At 31.5% G+C, this 25,452-nt stretch overlaps 1 protein-coding gene across 1 annotated transcript in view; it reads left to right on the top strand.

Moving 5' to 3' along the window:
* Positions 1-2,933: 2,933 nt before the first annotated feature.
* Positions 2,934-25,452, top strand: part of LOC132751147 (cubilin-like) — a 175,484-nt gene continuing 152,965 nt past the window's right edge. The window contains exon 1 of the mRNA XM_060741278.1: positions 2,934-2,998. The gene's annotated coding sequence lies outside the window, so the exon portion shown is untranslated. The remainder of the gene's footprint in view (positions 2,999-25,452) is intronic.

Raw genomic sequence — 25,452 nt, forward strand, 5'->3', positions numbered from 1 at the left:
CCATTATCTCTTACGAATAGACTTAAACAAACTAAGTCTGCAATTTTCTTATAATATTTTGTTGTTCTATTTGCATCCATGGGATCTCTCCTTTTTTCTTGCGAATGCGATGAAGAGATTCAGTCACCGCGGCTGATATTGCAAGAACTGTTATGTTATCATGTATAACAATATGTTGTCCATGCTTTTTGTTAACATTTCGTAAGGAATATATGAATACCTATCAAATTGAAGGTATGAAACATAACATATTTTAATATAACAACGATAAAGAAAGATACGAGTTCGGTTAGTTGACAAATTGCTTTTCGCGGATGCTTACCAGCAATTGAAATAGAAATGTACAAAATGTTTCTGTCGAGAATTTTATCAGTAAATGATCGCATTTCGTACCGTTGCAATAGAAATTAGTTTCACAGTACTTAAAATTTCAAACTTTAGTAACACGGTATTATAGGTAATATACAATGATGAACGTGTAGTGCGGATTTGCCCGGTATCATACACCCTTTTTAGCCTGAAATAGCATTATATAAGCTTTTCCTGACATTAATGATCACTTTGCAGACTATTTACCGCTATACCACAACATTGTAGTATCAAATGTACCCGATTACAACTTAGGCAATGAGCTTTTAAAGAAATAGCGTGCTTTTGATGATGAACTTTCAAGCTTATGTGAACAACTGTACTTAATATAACACCGAAATGGAAATCAATAAATTCAGTGCCTGGATTCGGTAGTCCAATAAGTGTTTATGATTTCATAGCTATTGTCATGCAATGCTTCTATTAGTCGATGCAATGATAGAATGAAATTACCATACATCAGACATACTTCAATCGGAAATCCAATTTATGTACCTCTTTGACTTTATTAGGATACTGCAAGAATACAAAGCTCATTGCCATAATTATATAGTATCCAGTATTGTGATTGCTATTGGTGAATGTCATTAAAATCTGTTTTTATGTGGTCTGTCATCGGGCATGTGTTTCCTAGATGTTCAGTCTTTGATGTGTTGAGAACCGATTTTAGTATTGATATAATTATTATACTTTATGAATACTATATATTGTTGTGGACTTTGTATTGGATGGCCTTTGTTCGCAGCAGTAAATGATAATAATTTCCATCCTTACAATTATTTGTTAATAGTATTACAAGATAGTGATTATATGATTTAAACAGACTTAAACACACTAAACAAGTGTTGTATGTTTTAAAACACACTTTTCTTGCATATCGAAATAAAACAGACCAGTATTGTAACTTTGACAAATTTTATTTCCAATAAGTTTATTGTCTTTCTGTTTGTTTGTTCATTTATTTGTTTGTGTATTTATTTATTTATTCATTTTTATTTATTTATTTATTTATTTATTTATTAATTCATGTCGTTAGCGATAAGAAACGGAATGTATGACACAGTTGTTTTTTTTTTAGATTTTATTCTTTAAAGAACTCCATGCTACTAAAGTATTGTGTAACGATAAGGACTGAAATAACGTAGATATCTCTTAAATCAATTTGAAAAAAAGTTAAAATAAAGACAAATACAACCAACTTGATGAATTAAAATGAGCTTATCAATTTGCACTTACCCATTGATGTGAAGAAGGGAAAATGATATGAGCTTGATGCAGCGTCAGATGTTACAGAATGCAGCTGCAAATGTTTCGGGCATGGCATATTATTGACTGCATCTACTGAATTATTCTGTAAGAAGATTCAGTAAGCAAGTGCAAAATAATTATAAAATTGATCTTTCTGTTGATTTTTATTCAGAGTATATTCTGTTTTAGGGTATCTCGGATTCCATTTTATTATATTACTGTCATTTGTGGCATACGTGTTTTGTCTAAGTTATTTATATCTTGAAAGATAGTTTGGGAATACCATTAAATACCTAATAGTAGTTGTTTTTGTTTTTGCTTTGCAACTAGAAAACGTCTGAACTCCAAAACAACAGCAATTATTGCATGAGTATTTTTTTTTAAAAAGAAATGGCTGTTTTCATTGAAAAGCCTCATGTTACAAGTTCAAATTGCTATGAAACTATAACAAAGGCTTCAATACTGTTCAAACTTGGCACAAATGTTGACTGGACCATAGCCCTTTTGTAACGGCACACTCAATCTAAAATTTCCTATAACCATGGTAAAAAGGGGACTTATCTATTTTTAATTGCAAATGTTATCTATGAGAATTTCATTGTATTAAGCACTCCAAATTGGTTTATGTTCACGCATGACTTGTTCAAACGGTGAGGTTGCCAGACTAGAAATTAGAGATATTTTAGCTTCAAAATACCCGACAATTTGATTCAACCTCTGTTTTTAAGGTCAAAGGACACAAAGTTATTTCGATTATGGCGGACCAATCAAATTGAGTAAAAACGAGCTTAATTCACACAATTTATTTCTGTCAAGCATTGAAACATTTTTGCATCATTTCATCACCAGTTCCAGTATATTCAGGTACATTCATAAAATACTTCATAAGTTAGCATAACACGTTTATTTCAAAGTTTTAATAAGAAAGGTTTTAAAGAGGTCTTTTATATTTATAGACATCAAAACAACGTTTGAAATTTAAAATAACATAACACAAAACATTACACACTCGTGTTTCCGATTCTCAGCGTTTTCTGACATGCTTATAAAATGTGATCAAACATAAATTAAAATTTGTTAAAATTGTTTAAAAAAATTCTAACGCTCGCAAAAGCATTATAAAACACTTCTCTACTTTGTTTAATTAAAGTCTTTATGAAATTACAATAATTTAAAAATAAATATTTATTGACGTTATCTAAATATTGCTGAGTTATAATTGGTGTTAAGAATTTAACATGCATACGCTATTTGCTTTCAGTATTTTGAATGAATTATATAAGATATAAGACATTCGATGATAAATGTACCTGTTTTTCATTTCAGATCAACGATTCTAATGTAAACCAAAAGTGCCCCAGCAGCTTGAAATAAAGTTCAGGTATGTCAACTTACTTTCTATCTTAAATACTCACCTGATACCACTGAATGTCGCATATATTAGGTTTAGGACCATGTTTTTAGAGAATTTCAGTACATTGTATGTCTTAAAGTATATGGGACGTTTTCTCAAAAGAAACGTATGAATTAAGTGTTGAGTGATAACAATAGGTCTTCCTCTAAAGATATCTTAAACACCCTAAATGGTAACAAAACTCAGTTTATAAATTCAAAGTAAAGGGTGAGAATTCTAGATGATGTTTCATATGGTTTGATTCCTTTTACTGTATATAAAAAGTGTTTGAGCAAATAGTAAATTCGCAACATTCATGTGGGGTTTCATACTTTATAAGATTTTGATATTATATTTCTGTAACTCAATACTGTGGAGTTTTGTTGTTGTTGACTGATTGTTCCTATGTTCTTGTTCATTAAAATACTGATAAAATCACACGTTTATATTTCCTAATTTGTAAATGAAGTACACGGTGCAATTGTGTCAGTCACTGTATCCATTTATAAGTGTAAATTTAAATTTGAAATAAAAAAATGTATACCTCCTTTACACACTGGTGATAAACGAAAATTATGCGAGAAAAATACCTTTTCCCTATAGTACTTTCCGAGAATATTGCAAGATGTTTTTCTCGTCTAGACGAGTGTGACCTAAGTAAGAACTTTTTGCTCAATAGCAGAGCATTTTATCCATCATAGTGTATTGGTACCTAATTTGCATAAACAGTGTAGGAGTGACACCAATAGATAAGAAAAGGATTGAGACAAAAGAAAATATTATGAGGATATCGGAGGTCACGTGATTTTGTTTTAAAAATTACACTATTGTTTTTTTACTTTGTGGTGTTATATGTTTTATTCCATGAGAAATTCACGGGAAACAACATTATCGTAGATTGTAGATCATAGGTCTTGATATAATAAAGTGCGGCAAAATTTACAAGCTGTATGATATAATTTCGAAGCATATATTTACATTTTTTACCAATATAATATATTAAGTACATATATTATCACATAAACCACGGCGCAGGAAAGTAATAAAGTCAACCCATGTAATAATCAAAGGGCTGCAAGCTCTGTGGTATTTTCTGATCTTTGCAATCTAAATCATACTGACTATCTGTATGTATTTTCCTATATATGTTTATTTTATATACTATAATTCATCTTACGCAGCGACTGCGTTAAGATTTTTTTCTATTACAGTTTGAGATTGATACATATGGAATTTTGCATGACTAGAGTTGCATCAAAAATCATTTTTTATGACAGCCACACTTTTTCCTTGCATATCGTGGCTACTTCCTTAAAAAAGACACTTCAAAAAAAAAAGCGGCCTCGACTAGGATTTGAACCTTAGGCCTCTCACACCCTAAACGAGCGCGATACGAGCGCGATACCCCTGCACCACGGTGAATTAATACGAAATATGTAGCCTGAATAAAAATAAATACATTGTAATTCTAAATTGAGAATTTCCATTTCGTGTTTGTAATCCTTATCAATCGAGGTATTTTGTTCACGATAAACCTGTTTAAAAATAATTTAGCGAAAATCTTCTCGCCAAAACAGTCCGACATGTATATATTCCACTACTCGGCAGTCAGATTTATTTGTATACTACGCCCTGGAGTATTCAGTAATCGACATAGCTAAAAATAAATTTTCATTGTTTAAAATGATATTCATCCGCGAAATTTGTGATTGTAACCTCATATTTCTATTGACTAATCTGAACTTTCAATGCACTGTAATTCGTTAAATGCCTACATTAAAAATTATTCTGTCTTTTAAATTGCTGGTTTTTAAGCAGTTTTGAGTGAGAACTACTTTGCGTTGTTAGGTCTGTTAGGAAATTTTGTGTTAGACCGTGGATGTTAGCTATGTATTTACTGATCTTGCGATCAGAAAATACAAAAACGATGTAACACTATCGTTGATGTGATGTCATTTGTGTTATATACACACATGGCGTAAAAGCTCTTCACTAAAAGACGGCCATGAAGCATGTAATTGTTATTCAGCTGTAAAATTTTCATGAATATTAGCATGAATCTGGAGGCGTGCTGCTTAAAGCTATATTAAATTGTCATATGAAATACAGATAGAATGCATGTTTTGATTTTTCCTTGCTGTTTACATTTGCTCAATGTACCCTCTACTTTATTCTAAATTTGAATAATAGATAATAAATTTATATTCTAAATTAGATAAATAAATTTAATTTCTAACGCTGTTAAGTTGTCTTCAATTACAATGAAAGCAAACACTCATTATTAATGCCTGGTGCTTTTTGTGACAAAAATCATATAACAGCGAGAATTAGTAAAGCTTATTTTATTTTGCAAGGTTTTTGAAAGTACAAAACATATGGTATCAGTTTGTTTTAATTTAGATAGAAAGTAGCTTCTTTTTATTTAAAAAAATAGCAAAAAACAACTTTTTATAAACAAAACCTGAAATTGAATAGTTTTTTGTATAGAAAGCACAAAAATTTAAATATCCCTTTCTTTTAAATTGTAGAATATTGTTGTATTTTCGGGGGAAATTTTTAAAAAAGAGAATCTAACCATGCTACACTGTTTTTCTGTAGCCCCATTTTTGCATTGTAATTGATGAATTTTATCTCCGAAATTTTGGTTCGATGCTTTCTGGGTTACCTGCTGCTGTGTTTGAATTGTGTCGGATTTTGTCTGTGGACGTCGCCAGTCCTTGTTGGTCTGTGTTTTCATTTTCTCTCTTTAAACACTGTATTTTTCCTGTCATATAAATAGCATTGGTGGAAATTATTTAGTATTTTTATTCATTTATTTCGTAATGTTTATGACATATTTACTCCAATAACTTCAGTGCTAAAGACATACTGTTGTTTGTACATGAACCATGTCTGTTGAAAGACGAGTACTGATGTATCCAAATTATTTTTGTCTTTTCCATTTAACCTTGTTTTTGGTTAATCTAATGGCCATCTTATACATGTACATATATAAAAATGTCCGTTAAATGATAATCAAATTCAAATTTTAAATATTTTAATCAGCAAGTTCAATTTGAATTATTATAATTCAATTTTAAATGCAATAACTTATTTTTTTTCCACATGACTTTTAAATTAAATTTAATTAAACATGTTGCTCCAATGCCATATAAAACTGCAAGTACGTCTTATAAGTTAGCTGCATTGTGTGTAGTAAAACCAAATACTTTATAAATCATTAAATGTTTGTATTTATTAAACTTATTGGGTATTTATGATGCTATAAGGCGTTTAAAGGCCGTTTGGCGATTTTTAGCATGTCTATAAATTGTCAATCTTGATTATCTATTGTTGATTTTTATTCTGTTCGATTTTTTATTAAAAGTAACGAAATGTACTGAAACTCAAAAATACGGAAAAGAATAATGTCTTTTAAAAGGTTGACTATCGTTATCAATTTTAACATGAAACGTTTCATTTGTTTTTTAAAAAGTTGTTTCTGAAAATATTACACTTACGTTAAACAATTACACCATAAAAGTTTGGACTCTTTTTATTATCAATCATGTCAAAATAATTGTGTTAGTTTAATGAATAATGTCTATGATAAGCTAATTGGCTATATCACGCTACCATAATTTTGCAGAGCTCTTTTTTTACAATGACTAGCTTTCATCTGTAACCTAGTGTTGATATTAGTTATTTTCTTAATTACTCTTACAGACAATGGACGGGCATGATGACGTTGAATTCTTATCAGTTTTGTTAATATTGGATGATTAATCCTATGTTATCATTACTAACAAGCTAGTCTGGGGACATATTGTTATACCCTATCTGATTATCTTATAAGAGGTTTAGAAAGATAGTGTCATTAAAAGCGGCAAGTACGATTACAAAATATGTGAAGACTTTGTTAAAAATAATAATTGATTTTCTTTCTTCCGATAAGGAAATAAAGTTTCGTATACATCTATTCTATTTGAGTTTATTTTTTAGTTAATGGCAGATATATACACTCTTAGTTAAGAAATCAGAAGAAAAGAAAAATTGAATATTGACTTTATATCAATAACTTAAATTTCTTGATGACAAAACCCCTTCACCCGGTTACTCTGATTGTTGGCATATGAAAAGGCTTACTTGATTAATATGCTTTTAAAATTGCAGAAATTTCAAAGGCCTTTAACAATGATATGCCATTCTTATGCATTCCGTCTACAATGGAATGTAAAGGATATTCCATTACTGTGGTACTTTGTATCTCTACTTAAATATTACAAGCATTTTTTATTGTATCTTGAAAACGCACTCCAACATGGATAAAAGCCGTTAGAACAAAACGTTGCTCTTCACCCCTCATATTCTGTCTTTGCATGATATTCTGAGTGCTGATAAAACATAAGTATATTATTTTATCCTACTGAAGTTTATAGTTTTTTCTAAACATTGAAACATGAAAAGGATTTGTACATTTTTAGAACTATTTCTATAAAACGTTATTTCATAATTTCGATTTGATTAATCTGTATAAATTAAAAATTCATTATATCACCACAAAGCACTCATTTGTAAAGAATTTACTTATGAATGGCATGTTTCATAACAATTTAAAATAACTTGGACGGTAATTTTTTATGAATTTATGAAAAGTATTTAAACGAAAAGTATACAAGTCATGCATTTAATCGTCTTTTGTCTTACAGAAATAATTATTAGCAATAGAGAAGTTAACAAATTAATAATATTTTCATCTTTATCTTATACTAATGCGTACTTAATGCAACTTTTCACCGTTATACAATTGAACGCACACGGAGACAATTTAAAGATGATCTTTTGTTCAGCTTGTCTTCACATATTCGCACATTTCGGTCGGTCATCTAACCGGCTTTCTGAACGCGTTATCTGAACTTACAACGAATAGAACTAGCGACCCTTTGATAGCAAATCAGATGTCCTCCCTACTCAGCTAAGCGGGCATACAAAATAGGTTTGAATATCATAGTCAAATGTTGCGTGGACAATAAATGTGTTTGTTGGTTATTTTTTAACTTATCTCCATGAGCTGTTGCTACACTTATCTATGATTTTAACGTCCGACGTTTAGAGTATTGATCAAATTAGATTAAAACCAAACATTAGTTTTATGACGCCATAAGCTGTCTGGAGAAATAACATCACTTGATGATAACATGTAACAGAGCTATAAAAAGCTGCTAGCGTTTTGTAGACCTCTGTTTTATAACTATGTTCACCATTTATCAGATTACTAGCGCTGTGAACAGCAGTTTAATGCCTTATTGTACCATCGGTGTTGCTGTTTATTGTTATTGCATTTGCGTTCAGAGCGGTTTTGTGCGATGACATTTTAACATGATTAAAATTGGTTTGCCCTTAATGCATGATGTGTCTTGTTCCTCATAACTTAGATAACCATCATGACTATGCTTTTTACGTAACTTTAAAGAAATAATAACTTTTAGCCTTTTATAGTATTATTTTATCTATCACTTGACAAATAGAACTATTAGAGGATGTCATATTTGGCATTAATGAGCTTTTGCCTTTAGTTACAATAAAAAAGGACTTCTTTCATTAATATCGTTTACATAAGTATGAAACCACGATACAGTATTGGATTTTATTTTTACAAATATTGAGTTTATCAATTTTGATAATACTTTACAATACATAAATGTTGAGTACCGCTAGGGAGGCGTGTGTGATGTTGCAATTGTTCATCGTTTCTCATGTAAAGACTCTATCACATATCTGTAATATCCGTGAAATTACAACTTAAAAGATTTTGTTCTGCTAATTCTTTAGATTATTTAATAATGTGGTCGTTAATACGTTTCTTTTATATTATTATTATTATATTAATTTCAGAATGATCAATGAGATTTCCTAATTTCAAACTGACCCATGAAAGTCTTACATATATTCAGTTCTAGCCTGTAAATTTCACTGCAAATTGTTATCAGATGGACTTAGTCCGAAAAGAATGTATCCCTGATCATGTTTAAAACTGTTTTCCCATTATGTAATTAGTCAAGTCCATGATCACATTGTGAAGGTGGCAATATTTATACAGAAATTAAACTACAGATGTGTGATGTTACTGGGTATGATAAAATAACATTTATTTAACCAAGGACTTTGTAATATCAATATTTATAAAGGTTTTAATTGTATTGAACCATACAGACCAATCTGTGGTATATATTACATTCATTGATTGCTGTTGTTGCTTTTTGTATAAGAACAATTTTACACGTTTCCTGACAACTATATCTCAATGTACAATTTTTATTCCTATTTTGACAAACATTGTACTAACAAAGGCTGAATTTGTTATTTTCACGGTCCTAAAATATCAAATAAAATTCTGCTTGTTAGCTATTAAATCAATACATCAACAGCTCTACGTGCTCATTAATGCCCTACATCGTGATCATTTTATCACATAAATTCCTCCGCATGAGGTTTTGTTTGTATAATAACGACACGTTGTTCGATTGACAGCTGACTTCCGGTTAATTAACGCTAGCGTACAGTAACGAGAGCTTACACTTGTACAATCAACATCAGTGCCGCTTTTACGGGAAATATTGAATAGATCAAATGTGTTTTTTATTCACGACTTTATCTTCCAATATTTTTAAATGTTTAAATAATTTTAATTAATGGATTTTTTTGTTGCCATTGGCAGGGATAAATTGCAATTCCATAGATAAAAATATATCTATAAATATTGCACACTAATGTATGTACATCTTATAAGCATGTTTCGTGTGCATGATTCTTTTTGTTTGGTTGTTCAAGTTGGTATCTCCAACACTAATTAAGCGAATCGGTTGAAACTTTACGGACTTGCTCTCTGTGACTATCTAAGATGATGGGCACTGGTCCGATCACTCTGAATGACCTTTTACAGAGTTATGCCCTTTTAGTATATAAGCTCTTTAAATAGACGAGTACGATTTCGTACAGGCAGCTTTTGTTGTATGTAAATATCATTTATCTTGAAATAAAAGACGATTCATCTATCCCGAATATTGCATCCAAAACACATATTGATATCATGTAAAACAAAATGTACTTTACTTCTAATGTTGTGAGGCTTGATCGTTCAATGAACTCAAAGTTCTTTTTTTCATGTGACTAGAACTTGCGCTAAAATGACAATACGTGATATACAAGATATGCTTGCTAGTAGACAGCAAATTGATACAGTTTCTTTAAAGCCTAGATGTAAATTTAATCAACAGTACATTCTATCTTTCTTCCAGTAGCACTTTTTCATTTTTCCGAAAAGGAGAAAAAATAACCTTGAGTGGGTAAAATATGTGCAAACGAATCGGAAATCACTCTAATAACTATTGCAAATTTATGTTTGTCTGTGACACATATTTTGTTGGAAAAAAACATTACATTTTTGTATTTGAAAATAAGATAAATAACTAGTCTATAAATTATTCTACACAATTTATTATTTATTAACCAATCAATTTTGTTATACTTTCTTAGCTTAAAACGGCACACAATATACATCATTGTTTCCAAACAAATGTGTGTGCTTGAATGGGAGACAATCCTGCTGGATCCTCTTAAGAATCCGAGTATAAAGTTGTATTCATCGTTGTCTTTAATTAACAATCTGAGCAAAGCAGAATGAAGATTGTAATAATATGAATGGCATTATTGCTCTATTATATGGTATCCGACAAAATACTCAGACACACTGACATTAATTCGCGCCTTAGAAAATTGCTAAATTATCAAGTTCTGTCTAGACAATTGTGACCTTAATAAGAATATTTATCCCAATATTAGAGAATTCCATCAATCACATTATTGGTTTTCTCAAACTAATTTGCATAAAATCGTGGGAGTGACACCAACTGATTGGTAAAGCGGCTCGATTAAGACAAAGCATAACGTATGCATTCGTTCAATAGCCGGAAAGAAACATTCCCTGCTAAATATCTGTTACAAATTTTTGAATCGTCTCATTCAGTAACATTCTTAAAGAGCGATTAATTTTATGCTTAACTCAAACAAAACATGAAAGACTTTGTAGATAGTTTATAGATTTTGAGAACTCTTTATATGTTTCAGATTTATTGACATTTTTAAAAATGATATTCTTTGAACGTATCAAAAAAACTATAGTTATGCACTGTATTTATGATACTGAAAATAGTTCTTCATTTTCTTTTTACAAAGTGGTTAATTTACAATGTCTGAATTTTTGTAAATTTTGATTTCAAAATAATATAATACTTAGTGATTCCAAACAAAAATCAAGAGTTTGAAAATGTAGGATGCACAAAAGGACTTAGATTGCTAAGTTAAATTCATTTTTAATGAATCATTGAAACATATAAATGCAATATCGTTTTAGTGTCGACATTCATACATTCTGGTACAAAATTCAATGATAAAAAATCTTATAGTCGGCTTTATATTGTATGTCATAATTAATATCATTTAAAAATCAAATTTTAAGCTTTTAATATGGCCCTACAATCACCATCTTTCTGTTCGCATTTTGGTTAAATAATTGATATAATCACGCATCCTTGCACAAAACACTGACAAACCGCAAAATAAACTCCCTTGAGACTGGAGGCGTTTTGCACGTACCATTGCTATAATGTATGGTTATATAGATATATTATCAGATACATTAGTGCTAATAACAGCAAGGTTATGTTTCGTTACATAATTACATTCCCCCCCTTTTTGTTGCTGCGCTCAGTAATCTGCGCAATGGCAATGTCATTTTAGCATCATGCATGAATTGTTATCATCATTTGTGTGTAGTGAATCACAGAATGCGTAAACGATGAAAAAGATAATCGTGTTATTTTAAATGTACCGTATTGCAAAGAAAAATAAAGCTTAACAGTTATTTCACTCCACAGAAGAAAAAGATAATGTCACGAATATGTCATATATCGTTTAATTGTTATTTCCAATAACAATATTAAATTGAAACTTAGTATCAATTTTTATGTCCATATTAATGTTAAGACTTGAGGAAAACAAATTTTTTCTAGATATTATTGCACATAGCCAAAAAAAATTCATATCAATTATTCAATGTACAAACAAAATCGTTATTGATAACTTGAGTATATATAAATACTATAATTCATATTTTATCATTAATCTGCTATTTTTATTGCACCACCAAAGAGTGACCTTTCCGAGTTGATATTATATGTTCGTTTCTCTATGCATTCATGTCGTACCTTTTATAGCAGTAGACGTTTCTCAATATGATTAAAAGATATGTTAATATGCAACATAATCATTGTTTTATAATTATTTCCTTTGCTATAAATGTACTTATTGATTTAGTGCACTATTTTAAGTTCCCAAAACAAGGTTAGCAGTTGAGCGTTCGTTCTGTGATAGTTTTCGCCTAATATGTAGTTGCGAGATTTAATTAAGATATCAGTTATAAGTTGAATTTCCTTTGTTAATGCGCTTATTGATTTAGTGCATACCTAGCAGGGACTATCTTAATGTTCCAAACAAAAATAACGGAAGCAGCGGACGCGTTCGTTCGCATTGTCTGTGATGGTTTTCACTTATGTAGTTGTGAGATTTAATTAAGATATCAGTTATTTGTTGATGTAAGGACTGCTGCTATATAGATTGAAATACTGCAAATCTAGATCCGTCGTACACGGTGTATTGTTGCGAAGAAAGATTAATCTAGAACAAAAATGGTGTTAATACGTCGATTCTACAGGCTTGATTTAGCTTGCTCGTATGCGGTTCTGGTAAATTCTACTTACCGTTTATTTCCCACTAAGTACTTAGTTGTCTGGCTGTATGGAATTTCAAACCAGAAATGACCTTTAATTTTAAGCATTTTAGTACTTACGAAAAACCTGGCTATCGATTATTTTTGGCAATTTGGAATGTTATACACCTATGTAAAGCGTAAGGCCGTTTTCAATGAGACAAAAATTCCTTGTCATTGGTTTGATTCTTACAACTTTATGCGTTATCATAAGAAAGTCGCCATTGTATTTCATTACGGTTACAATAAAGAGTCGATGATTAATTAAGTATATTCGACACAACAAAAGAAATAAAAATAAGATATAGAGAGATCCCTCAAGATCAAGAGGTCGGTCATGTAGAAAAGTCTATTTTGCAATCTACATGGGTGGGACGCGTGTATACCACATTATTCACATCAAAGCAAATCTTAACATGCTTACGCTCTCATTAGATTCGATTTCAAGCACAAACGGCGATTTCCCAGTCATTCTTTTCAAACTGACCTGATATTTGTACTTGGCGATCGTATTGATTCAGTCAGTCAATTATTAGAAGGCCTTTCTTTTGATCATAGTATTTATTCTTTGCAAACATGATAATTATCATTTTAGTGCTAATTGGTTAATGCAACCATCTGCGACATTTTCCTTTATTTTTTCTTATTATTAATAAAGGTCCTAGTATTTGTCTTTCTTAATTTACGTACAAGCTGTTTAGCAGTTAACGAATAATTCAACATACAGTCTATGTTATGTTTACACTTAATGAAATTTATTAGGTTTCTGTTTATTTTATAATTCTTTTCCTCATTTTTACAACGAATTTTAAACAATATTTTGGTCACATCTCAGCGGTCCATTCACCTACTGTCTTCCCTGAAAATGAAAATCTGGAAACAAAGTAATCCCTCGGAAGCATTAATTACAACAAAATTACAAGAAAAACCAGGAATTACCTATTTCTCCGCAAGTGTTCAGCTACTAATACCATGTAATTCTGAAACAGCAGTTAAAGGCACATGACAGTTTAACTCAAATATTTCTGATTAATTTTCACGGAAAAAGTTACGCCTCGCCAATAGATCCAACTAGCGACTTCTTGTTTACTAATCCGATTGTATCTTAAGCTTAACATGCGGTCATTTAGTTTGCAAAGTCAATGAATACAGATGGTTAAGTTACATGACTATCAAATTTACATTCCGCACTTATTTGGGAAAACATATTTATTGTTTGAATATTTTATGATATAATTAGGTTAAACTTTGTGAAATTATAAGCTTTCCAACAGAAAATATTATATGTATGCATACTTTATAAGACAGTTATCAGTCGGAATATATATTTTTATATTGTAATCTGCCTGTATTGTGTTCTAAACATTCAGCAAATTGACAAGAAGGAACTTTTTTTTAAGAATGAAAGGAACTTTATTATTTAATATAGATAAATACAGAATCCCTAAAGAAAGCCAAACACGGCAAAATTGAAAATGTTGCAGGCTCGGTTTGATTGAGCCTGTTCATGGACGGTACTTGAAAGTGCAAGTTACCGTCCACGCCCCCTAGCACCGGCTTAAGCAGAATTCAACATTTAAACATGAAATAGTAAAATTTTGAATTTAGAAACATCCGCAGATGTGTTCATACGGCGGTTATCGTGGAACCTTCAATGTGACACTTCCGTGCCATTCCATGAAAAGCGACGTATGGTCCCGAAGTAATAAAAAGTGTGTGCCCTAAACTAGAAAACAATGGGCGGAACTAAATAAACTGGAATTTTGAAAGGGGATCAGAGGTTATGAAGCCTATAAAACATGTTTTTTTTTGTAACAGGTTTTTGTGCATTTTATGGTTGGTGTTATCATTATGTTTCATATGTTATAGAACAAAAGGTCATCATAACATTATACATTGAAAACACATGTCTACATCAAATGCTAAGTGACCTCGACATTGTTTAAAAAATGAAGCAAGGCCTATACTAAAATAAAATGTACTTCACATGATTTCTTGGATATAATATTAGTTATTAAAAGAAATAATTAGTTCGTGCATGTTCAGTTACTTTATTACGCCAATGAATATATACAGTGTATACTTTAATTTCAGGTATTAAGACTTCAAAGACATAAAGCGATATTACAGACTTTAAATTTGTTTTTGATATTTGTGACAATAATATTGATTCTAAAGAATTAAATTAATTACGAAGAATAGCTACAAATGATGAAAACAGTATGAAAAATGGTGCTAAAAGATCAAAACGTCTTGTCTCTGCTGCGAATAGACGATGTTTGATGTCTGGTTTAATGTAACTTCATCTGAACAAACAACAAGATTGATAAAACACGACGTAACTTTTGATAAGGCTTTATAAATGCGTAATGAAGTAGATAGTTCCCAAGAAAGCAGACATATAAAAATTACAGTAAGTAATACCAGATAATATATAAGACAATATTGCTCACAGACGTGACATTATACTTAATATTTTTGACAAATATTCTTGCAAGGTATCAGTTTATGTGATTGCCTGATTGGCAGATCTTATTCTAAAATCCACCAATAAAATGACAGATTACTTACAGCTAGTTAACAGTCCGACAATTGTCAAGTTGATGAAAGTATATGACCATTATTATCTAGCTTTCAATTGAAGTCTCAATGGTAGCTTTAAGCTAAAATAGAAAATACAATATCCATAAAAATTAAAGCCACTTATGAGATGGTTTGTTTGATACAAATCCAAATTTGATCACAATTATATTTTCTTACACCGTCCTTATTAACCTAACCGCTTATTAATAACGTCTTTTCAACATTTGCTGAATGTTTTGTTGAATTTTGTCAAAAAAGAAAACAGTTCTTTGAGGACGATCAAATAATTTCTGGAATACAATTATCATGTCATTGTTCCAATAATTGTTGGTTGTAGCTGCAAATATTGTCGCAACACTCTCCTCCACGTTTTTTTCTCTCGAAAAATCTGTCCTTTTATTAAGGTAAGAGTACCAAAGTAGTTTCGTTTTTAAAATAAACGTCAGTGTTGTACAAAATGTAGTTTGTGATAACACATCGAACTTATATTGCTGCTACGATATTAACAATTTCCATCGGGATCTGAATAATCCAGAGAAAATGAGATTAGGTCAAAACAGAACATGATCAAACTGAAAGAAACAGATACTGCTTAAGTCTCCGAGTGCTTGATCTTTTAATAATCCTACATGGAACTGTACATGTTTAAAGATAGTATACATGTACATATTAGGTTTAGATGCGATAACATTTACAACACCCTTTTATATTAATACACGTTTATTGTGTAAATTTGCGAAGGACTTGTTTCAATCTACTTATATAAATGTTAATCGCGTTATTGCTGTCGTATTGAAACATGCATAGTGTAAACGAGTAATGGGAAGTACTTCAATTTTGTATCGCGTACTATTTTCAAACAGGTACACTTCTTCTAATCTGTAGATATATGACCATACTTATTAATTGATGATCGTGATATGATATGATATCTTAATTATTAAAAACAAGTGATAAATAAATTTTGAAAAACTAACAAAAGTAACTAAAAGAAAATATACAGCCCATCAGTGATTTTAAAAGCATCTTTTGATGATGACGATGATGATTTGGCAACAAAACAGCATTTTAGCTTGAATACTTTTCATTACTAAAAGACACTCATTAATTCGCTGACATTTATATTCATTCATTCATTTCTAGCTTATTCTCTTTCGTCTAGACAAATGTGACCTAAATATGAATATTTATCTCAATATCAGAGTTTTCGATCAATTATTGTGTTATCGTATTCACAATTTTATCCTAATTTACATAATAATCGTAGGATAGAAACTGGTCGATGAGGAGAATATATGAGCCGCGTCACGACAAAACCAACATAATGGGTTTGCGACCAGCATGGATCCAGACCAGCCTGCGCATCCGCGCAGTCTGATCAGGATCCATGCTGTTCGCTATCAGTTTCACTACTTGTAATAGAGTTGGTAAGCAAACAGCATGGATCCTGCGCGGATGCGCAGGCTGGTCTGGATCCATGCTGGTCGCAAACCCGTTATGTTGGTTTTGTCGTGACGCGGCTCATATACCGTTTTACGTTCATTCATCAGCTCTGTGACAGTCTATCACAGATTGCGAATATTTACAAATACGTACAAAACACTCAAAAGCAATACATTTTTTTAACATTCAAATGTAGACTACGGGTAAATCAGTAATTTAATTATTTGCATTGTCCACATGGAATTGCGTATTTTAGGAAAATCTACTTGTATACAATTTGGTAAAATACACCATTTAAAAGATATTAAAAAATAGCGAAAAAAAAAAGACTCCTTAAAGAAAGTCCAAAACGGCAAAATTGAAAATGTGGCAGGCTCGTTTTTATTAAGCCTGTTCATGGACGGTACTGTCAAGTTCAAATTGCCGTCCACGCTCACTAGCACCGGTTTATGCAGAATTCAACAAGAATTCAACAATATAACATATAAAGTTTGGCAATTTATATATACTTCTATTACTTGCTTATATACAAAACTATGAATAATAGGTAAACATTACTTATATAGTTGTCGCTGATTTGATCCTCTAGCAAGTTTGAATTTCTCTGTGACAAAAATAAAATTCGATGTTAAACATTGATTATTGTGGTCATTCGATCGACTGACGAAATGTAATCAAATTGTTGTAAAAATCGGCGTTAATGCAGAAAAACAAACAAACAAGCAGTTTATTCAAAATTGGTCATAATAACCTTTCTCGATGTTTTTACATGATTGCTCTGGAAAATTTGTTTGTAAGGTCCTTTCTTTTCTTTTAAATATTTTAATGTTGCTTCTTAAAAAAATGTTTTGGTCACTTTGGAGTTTCAGTCTAGGAGTATATTTAATGGAAATTTATTTGATTATCAAGCAACAAGACATGTAATTAATTATTCTGGTCAAACTGTGCAAATAGGTTCACAATGTTACAAGTGATTAACTGATTTTTGCCATAGTTTTGTTGTTTTTTAGCGCTCGAATTCAAAAAAATAACAATTTTTACAGTAATGAAGAATATCACTTTACATAATATTGCGATTTTGATAAAATAAAGCTTTACAGTTGGAAAAAAGAAACATCTGCACTTTACTGGTATTTTAATTTTCATTGTACATTAATTTATCAAATTAAAATGAACCATTTTATGACGCCATAAGCTGTCGGGATGCATTAAAGTGATTGGTGATAACATGTAGCAGAACAATAAAAAGCAGCTAGCACTTTGTAGACACCCGTTTTATAACTATATAGAAAATTGATCAGATTACGAACGCTGTGTATGGAATTTATTGTCTGTGTTGCCGTCAGTTGTTTAAAATTACTGCGGCGCTCAAGCAAAACGGTTTATTTTCAGCAGAGTTAAAATCTATGTAAATTGTAAATTCTTTATTATTTAATACATGTAATAGATCCCAAACCTTCCGACATGGCGTTTGTTTGTAATGAAAGTAACAAAATCAAGATATGTAACATGTAATACGAGCTATATTATAAAGCATATTATCTTGGCCATTTTGCACCTTATTCTGTGTATATAACTTGTAGGTTAACAATAGGGATATAGAAAAACAAAACAAAAAATAATATGACTTTGTCGACAATGGTCACATTGCGCAATTATGTTCAAAATACTAGCAAATTAAACATAACTTAATGATTTTTGGTTGTATAGTTTTGGTATTTGTAAACATATTTTGCTAATTTTGTACCATTATGTAGAGGAAATGGTCAGCTGTACCACGTGTTAATTTTTTATGCGTAATTCAGTTTGTAAATGTTATCAGATTAGTCCCAAAATATTTTGAACACCCTCGTTCAATGTATTAAAAACGTGAAAACACATTTATTACATTATTTTTTAAACCAGTGATCAGAAATTAAGAAAGAAATAATTTTATTATGTTTCAGAAACAGGTCATTTATCACTTTGTAATAAACCATTTTATGACGCAATAAGTTGTCTAGGAGCATTATAATAATTGATGATAACATAACAATGCATGTAGCATTTTGTAGACACTTGCTTTATACCCATGTGGAACATATTAATGTAAAATTGCTACTGTTTTGCTATGGTGCATAAGTTCAGCGCATTCGTGTTTGGATTCTTTATACAATTTTAAATTCGGTTAGTCATAAAATCTTGTTAATGCTTGTCATCAAATTGACAACTTCAACAGTTTTCTCTGTACAATCCCATGTGACTTTACTTATCTGTCCTTTTAAAAATGTTTTTACGTCAACAAATCGTACTTCTAAATCGATTCATATTTTGAAATAATATTCAATTGATTATGTACATAGAAGATTTTAAACATTCGCATTTGAGTTATAGTTGTTTGTCTATATCACTATAAGTTGTCATTTATTAGCAACAATTGTAGATGTCTGGTGAATTGCGGAAACTTCTTCAAATTGGTATAATAAGCAATAAATATGACTTGTTGGAAATACCAGAACAGAAAACATAGTTCCAGCGTTAGTTATACCTGTCTTGTTTTTAAAACTATATCTCCTTCGTTCATTACAATAATGCTTTGAAGTTTCAACATAACTATAAAATCGGTTGTGTTTAATGCGTGATATGGTTTAGTTTCTAAACAGTTAAATTAATGTTCTTTTTACCAAATGGGACAATACTAAAAATCGATTTTAATGAAGAGTGCTTCCTTTACCAGAATAAATATTGTTAATCAATAGATAACTCCGCGTTCTATCGTAATATAAAATCAGTATTTAATTTTTCATGACTATGTATTTCCATTATCATTGATCACTTTTATTCGTGTGTTTTCAAACAGCCAACTTAGAAATTATTTACCGGTACGGCACTTGCTTCAACGTAGAAAGATATGTCAGTCTTTTTCAGTATACGTTTGTACTCTGCGAAATCTTATGTTTCAGAAATGCAATTAAGTTGGTTGAATTTGTTAAAACTGAGCTTGTCCTTCACTCCAGTGTTATTCTATTTATTTATATATTTATTTATTATATAATACTATTTATATTTTTTACATTTTTATTTTTTGATTCGTTTAATAACACTTTATTTCCAAATGTGACCTTTTGTTTTACCACTTACTCATATGTTGATATCTAATTTCTCTTCTAAACAAAGAAGCTCTTCCAACATAAAATAGTCAGTAAACAAAAAGCTTTTTGTGCATGAAAATTTCTTTCATCTAGGACTATGTGATCTTAGTTTTAGATACACGATTTGTATTTTTTCACAAGCTTCATTTTACGTTTGCTTGAGCGGTAAACAACTTTCTATTATAATAAGATTACACCCGCTTAAGAATATCGAATAAATCAAAGAAAATTTTTGCTTTTAGACTTCATTTCCCCTGTGTCTCAAAATTTGAGAATTTTATCGCAATAAATTATTCTAATTAAATAACTGTTTGGTAATTTTCTGAAATTATTCACACTTTTGAGATAATTGAAGATTTATCAGAATCAAATGTGGAGAAAATTACTAATATAAACAGAATTCTTACATTCTTGTCTGTTTTAGAGTACATATTAGTATGATTATCAGTTTGACATTTACAAAATTATCAAACTTGACCACGGTCGTTCATAAAACGCGTACGGTTGATAACTATTGTACTCTTTAAATATCATTTCAAGGTGTACATTGGAGAGGCAATGGGTAAAATGGAGAGGTAAAATGAAAAACCATAATTTGTATATTATGTTATTTCTTAGCTTCGTGGGATATGTTTAGTTAATTTAGGGTTCCGTACGCGTTAAAGGTTTGAAAACTGCTGTCGGCGTAAATACGTAAAATGTTTAAAGTATATTATAACTGCATAGAATGTGTGAGATTATATATTTTATTCAAACTATAATTCTACAGAGAGTTGATGTAATTTTCACTGCCCAATGCCATTAAAGTATTTTTCTCGTTTTGTGGTAAATCGATAACCGCCATCTGTGTGTGCTCATTAACGTCCGAGATCAAGGACGTTGTCCCTCCTGTAAGGTTTTGTTTGTATAATAACACGATGTCGTTTGATTGACGGCTGCCGCCCCGGTTAATTAACGCTAGCGTTCGGTAACAAGATTATTCGCTTGAACAGTTGAAATCAATACAACATTTTTGAGACGCCAATTTTTCCAAGTCAAATAAACCTACTCATTCTTTAACGATTACGGTGGCACAGAGGTGACATGTGGGTGTCTTTATTTATCTCGTTCCCACGAGATAATAAGTCGTTCCCACGAGATAATATCTCGTTCCCACGAGATAATTATCTCGTTCCCACGAGATAATAAGTCGTTCCCACGACTTAATATCTCGTTCCCACGAGATAATTATCTCGTTCCCACGAGATAATAAGTCGTTCCCACGACATAATATCTCGTTCCCACGAGATAATTATCTCGTTCCCACGAGATAATAAGTCGTTCCCACGACTTAATATCTCGTTCCCACGAGATAATTATCTCGTTCCCACGAGATAATAAGTCGTTCCCACGACATAATATCTCGTTCCCACGAGATAATATCTCGTTCCCACGAGTTAATTATCTTGTTCCCACGAGATAATATCTCGTTCCCACGAGATAATTTCAGCCAATCAAAACTCAGTATAGTGGAAAAATTAAAAGTTATTTCCCTTTTTTTAACAAATGCTAAAATGGACTTTAACAATCAGGCTAATATTAGAAACCTTATATCAAGATACTTTCATGAAAGATTGAATTACCGGCAAATAGTGACTGTGTTGCGAGAACAACATGGGATATTATTGTCAATGACGAAATGAAGACAGACAGACGGACAGACAGTTCGAAAACTATCAAAAATCATTCAAATTGAATGGTAACGAACCATCGTACCATTACGAATCAGATCCACACAGCAAAATGCAATGATTTAAAATTGCCCTAACGGAACTCTGTACTATTCCCACTGAATACCTTATCGCAGACGTCTAATTAACAGTATTTTATTCCTGTATGACTATGTATTCTTAACAATTTCTTCGCAGTTAAAGAATTTCGCTCCTATCTGTATTCTCATGTCTCGTCGCATTTAAAGTTTTTCTCTCCTGTATGTATTCTCCACCTCTAGTCACATTTAAAGTATCTTTCTTCTGTATGTATTCTCATGTCTCGTCTCAGTTAAAGAATTTCTCTTTTGTACGTATTCTCATGTCTCGTCGCAGTTAAAGAATTTCTCTCCTGTATGTATTCTCATGTCTCGTCTCAGTTAAAGAATTTCTCTCCTATATGCATTCTCACGTCTCGCCGCATTTAAAAAAATCACTCCTGTATGTATTCTCATGTCACGTCGCAGTTAAAGAATGTCTGTCCTGTTTATATTCTTATGTTTCGTCGCAGTTAAAGATTTTCTCTCCTGTATGTATTCTCATGTCTCATCGCAGTTAAAGAATTTCTCTCCAGTATGTATTTTTCTCTCGTGTATGTATTCACATGTCTCGTCACAGTTAAAAATTTCTCTCGTGTATGTATTCTCATGTCTCGTCGGAGTTAAATAATTTCTCTCCTGTATGTATTCTCACGTCTCGTCGCATTTAAATTATTTCTCTCCTGTATGTATTCTCATGTCTCTTCGCAGTTATAGTATTTCACTCCTATATGTATTCTCACGTCTCGTCGCAGTTAAAGAATATCTCTCCTGAATGTATTCTCATGTCTCGTCGCAGTTAAAGAAGTTCTCTCCTGTATGTATTCTAATGTCTCGTCGAAGTTAAAGAATTTCTCTCCTGTATGTATTCCCATGTCTCGTTGCAGTTAAAGATTTTCTATCCTGTATGTATTCTCATGTCTTGTCGTATTTCAAGTATTTCTCTCCTGTATGTATTCTCATTTCTCGTCGCAGTTAAAGAATTTCTCTCCTGTATGTAATCTCACGTCTCGTGGCATTTAAAGTATTTCTCTCTTGTTTGTATTCTCACGTCACGTCGCATTTAAAGTATTTCTCTCCTGTATGTATTCTCATGTTTATAGGCCAACATCGTTGCTATTGGGTTTACCCTTTAACAAAGTGAATGTTTGGTCGCATAGGGATCATGTGGCTTTGATACTGCTGGATGCTGTGTGATTTCTCCTTTAATTGGGTAGTGCGTTTATGAAGTTCATACAGAAGAGGCTTTTTGTTCATCAAATAACATAAAGGAATATATGATAATGGATACAGAAAAGAAAGTCTTATAAATATGACGTTTGTTGTCATGTCTGTGTCTCAAGTTTTTACATGACATTTTGTTATTTGTGGCTATACATTTATAAAGACGGGTGTGCTATTTTCTTACCCTCGGGATCCATTATACGGAGAATGGTTGCTATGTCGCCTGATCGAACATATAAACCATTTGCCAGACATCTTTCACGCATAATCCTGTATCCGTGTTGCTGGCCTGAATGTTGGAGTTCATTCTGGACGAAGTCTATAACTGAAGATGGATCAGAGTACGACCTTCGTTGAAGTCCTTCAGACCTTAAAAGTCTATATAAATGTCTTATTGACAATAATATCCCATGTTGTTCTCGCAACACAGTCACTATTTGCCGGTAATTCAATCTTTCATGAAAGTATCTTGATATAAGGTTTCTAATATTAGCCTGATTGTTAAAGTCCATTTTAGCATTTGTTAAAAAAAGGGAAATAACTTTTAATTTTTCCACTATACTGAGTTTTGATTGGCTGAAATTATCTCGTGGGAACGAGATATTATCTCGTGGGAACAAGATAATTAACTCGTGGGAACGAGATATTATCTCGTGGGAACGAGATATTATGTCGTGGGAACGACTTATTATCTCGTGGGAACGAGATAGTATGTCGTGGGAACGAGATAATTATCTCGTGGGAACGAGATATTATGTCGTGGGAACGACTTATTATCTCGTGGGAACGAGATCATTATCTCGTGGGAACGAGATATTATCTCGTGGGAACGACTTATTATCTCGTGGGAACGAGATAAATAAAGACACCCACATGTCACCTCTGTGCCACCGTAAACGATTGCTTTTGAATGGTCATTTTAATTTGTTAGTGTTTTTTTTACGACAGAGCACTTTTTATCATCAGTTAAGTATTTATCACATGTGACAGTGTATATGTTCGACGCTTACACGCTGATATTGGTACTTCACTACATTTCGTGTGTACAAAATTGTATATGAAATAAGAACATTTTACTCCAGCAAATTGTGCAATGTTGCAAAAATAACTGACAAGAACTTAGTTAATATCTTAAATTGTGCTTTGTAATTACGTGTGTTATACACATTTATTTACTCAATTTTTGCTGAAAACTAACCAGTATAAATTGAACAGGTGAAAGTATGTATGACAAAAGCTACCTTTTTTTCGTTTGGAGAAATAATGATATAATGTTGAACTTGTGAAACATGCTACGTTTCGCTGATTCAATCTAATCAGAGTCGGTGACCATCTGGCGAGTTTCACAGTCATTACTAACAAGCCTTGTGTTTGTTGTCTAATGAATATATTGATTCAGACCTTCTTTTGTAACGGAAACTTCTGTCTCCTTCGACCTTTATTTTGCTTGAATAAATTGAAAAGGTTATAATGTTCATACCTGCTAATAAATTACGTTTGCACCTGAGACATTTTTAAAACCGACTTGGGGTTGCGTTCATTGAACGCCGCCTTTCCTTGTTGATCTTGTTTATTATATTTTGTTACTAAATTGAAATGTCTTTCACTCATTTATTGCTATTAATAGATACAACCGGGTCACTTTTTAATGCATTCAATTTTGCTTTACATGTTTAACAATTTCTACTATATTTAAGCAATATATTAAACGGGAAAATATCGTTTATGATAAATATCATAAAGCCATGCTTTTATGCTTTTTCCTTATTATATGATTGATGACTTTAATATATTGTAGTATATTATTGAGAACGTTTTGCGTTTTATAGCTGTAGCAATAGTGTTTAAAAAAAACCTTTGTGCATTTACATGTTGCAAAGAACGATCGAAGACGTATTTAAAGATCGAGATTTCAGCGCGATAAATGTAACAGCTACGGGCGCTTTTTGCGGATTTTAATACACGGAAAAGGGTGCATTAGCCTTATTCTTGCATACGTGCACGGCAAATTCAGTGATTGATTCTGCGTAACTGTTTTTCGTTTAAAGAAACCATTTAGACTTAAAATGCATTCTCGTGCTTTCGCAGATGTTAATGCACGACAAAAGGTACATTAACCCTCTGTGGAGTATAATTTTCTTAGGACAGTTAACGTTACTTCAGAATGCAACAGCTTAACAGCGTGGGAAATACCTATATTTATTGTAAATGTTTTTGTATACTTTGAATGTGGTTCTTACAGTATCATTATATAGATATTATTTTTTGTCATGGCGGTGTAAAATATCGTTAGAACCGTAAAGTATTCGTATTATTACTGCTGCTAGATGGCACCTGATAATAAATATATTTAATGAAAAACTATTTAAATAATTTGTTCATAAAGTATATAATTGTTTGTTGTCTTTCTTTTAATGTTGACGGGTCTAATTTGTTTACCTTATTTGCCTATACATTTTTGCTCATTAAA

Source organism: Ruditapes philippinarum, unplaced genomic scaffold, assembly GCF_026571515.1.
Source record: "Ruditapes philippinarum isolate M1 unplaced genomic scaffold, ASM2657151v2 ctg764_1_1_1_1, whole genome shotgun sequence".
Lineage (NCBI taxonomy): Eukaryota > Metazoa > Mollusca > Bivalvia > Venerida > Veneridae > Ruditapes > Ruditapes philippinarum.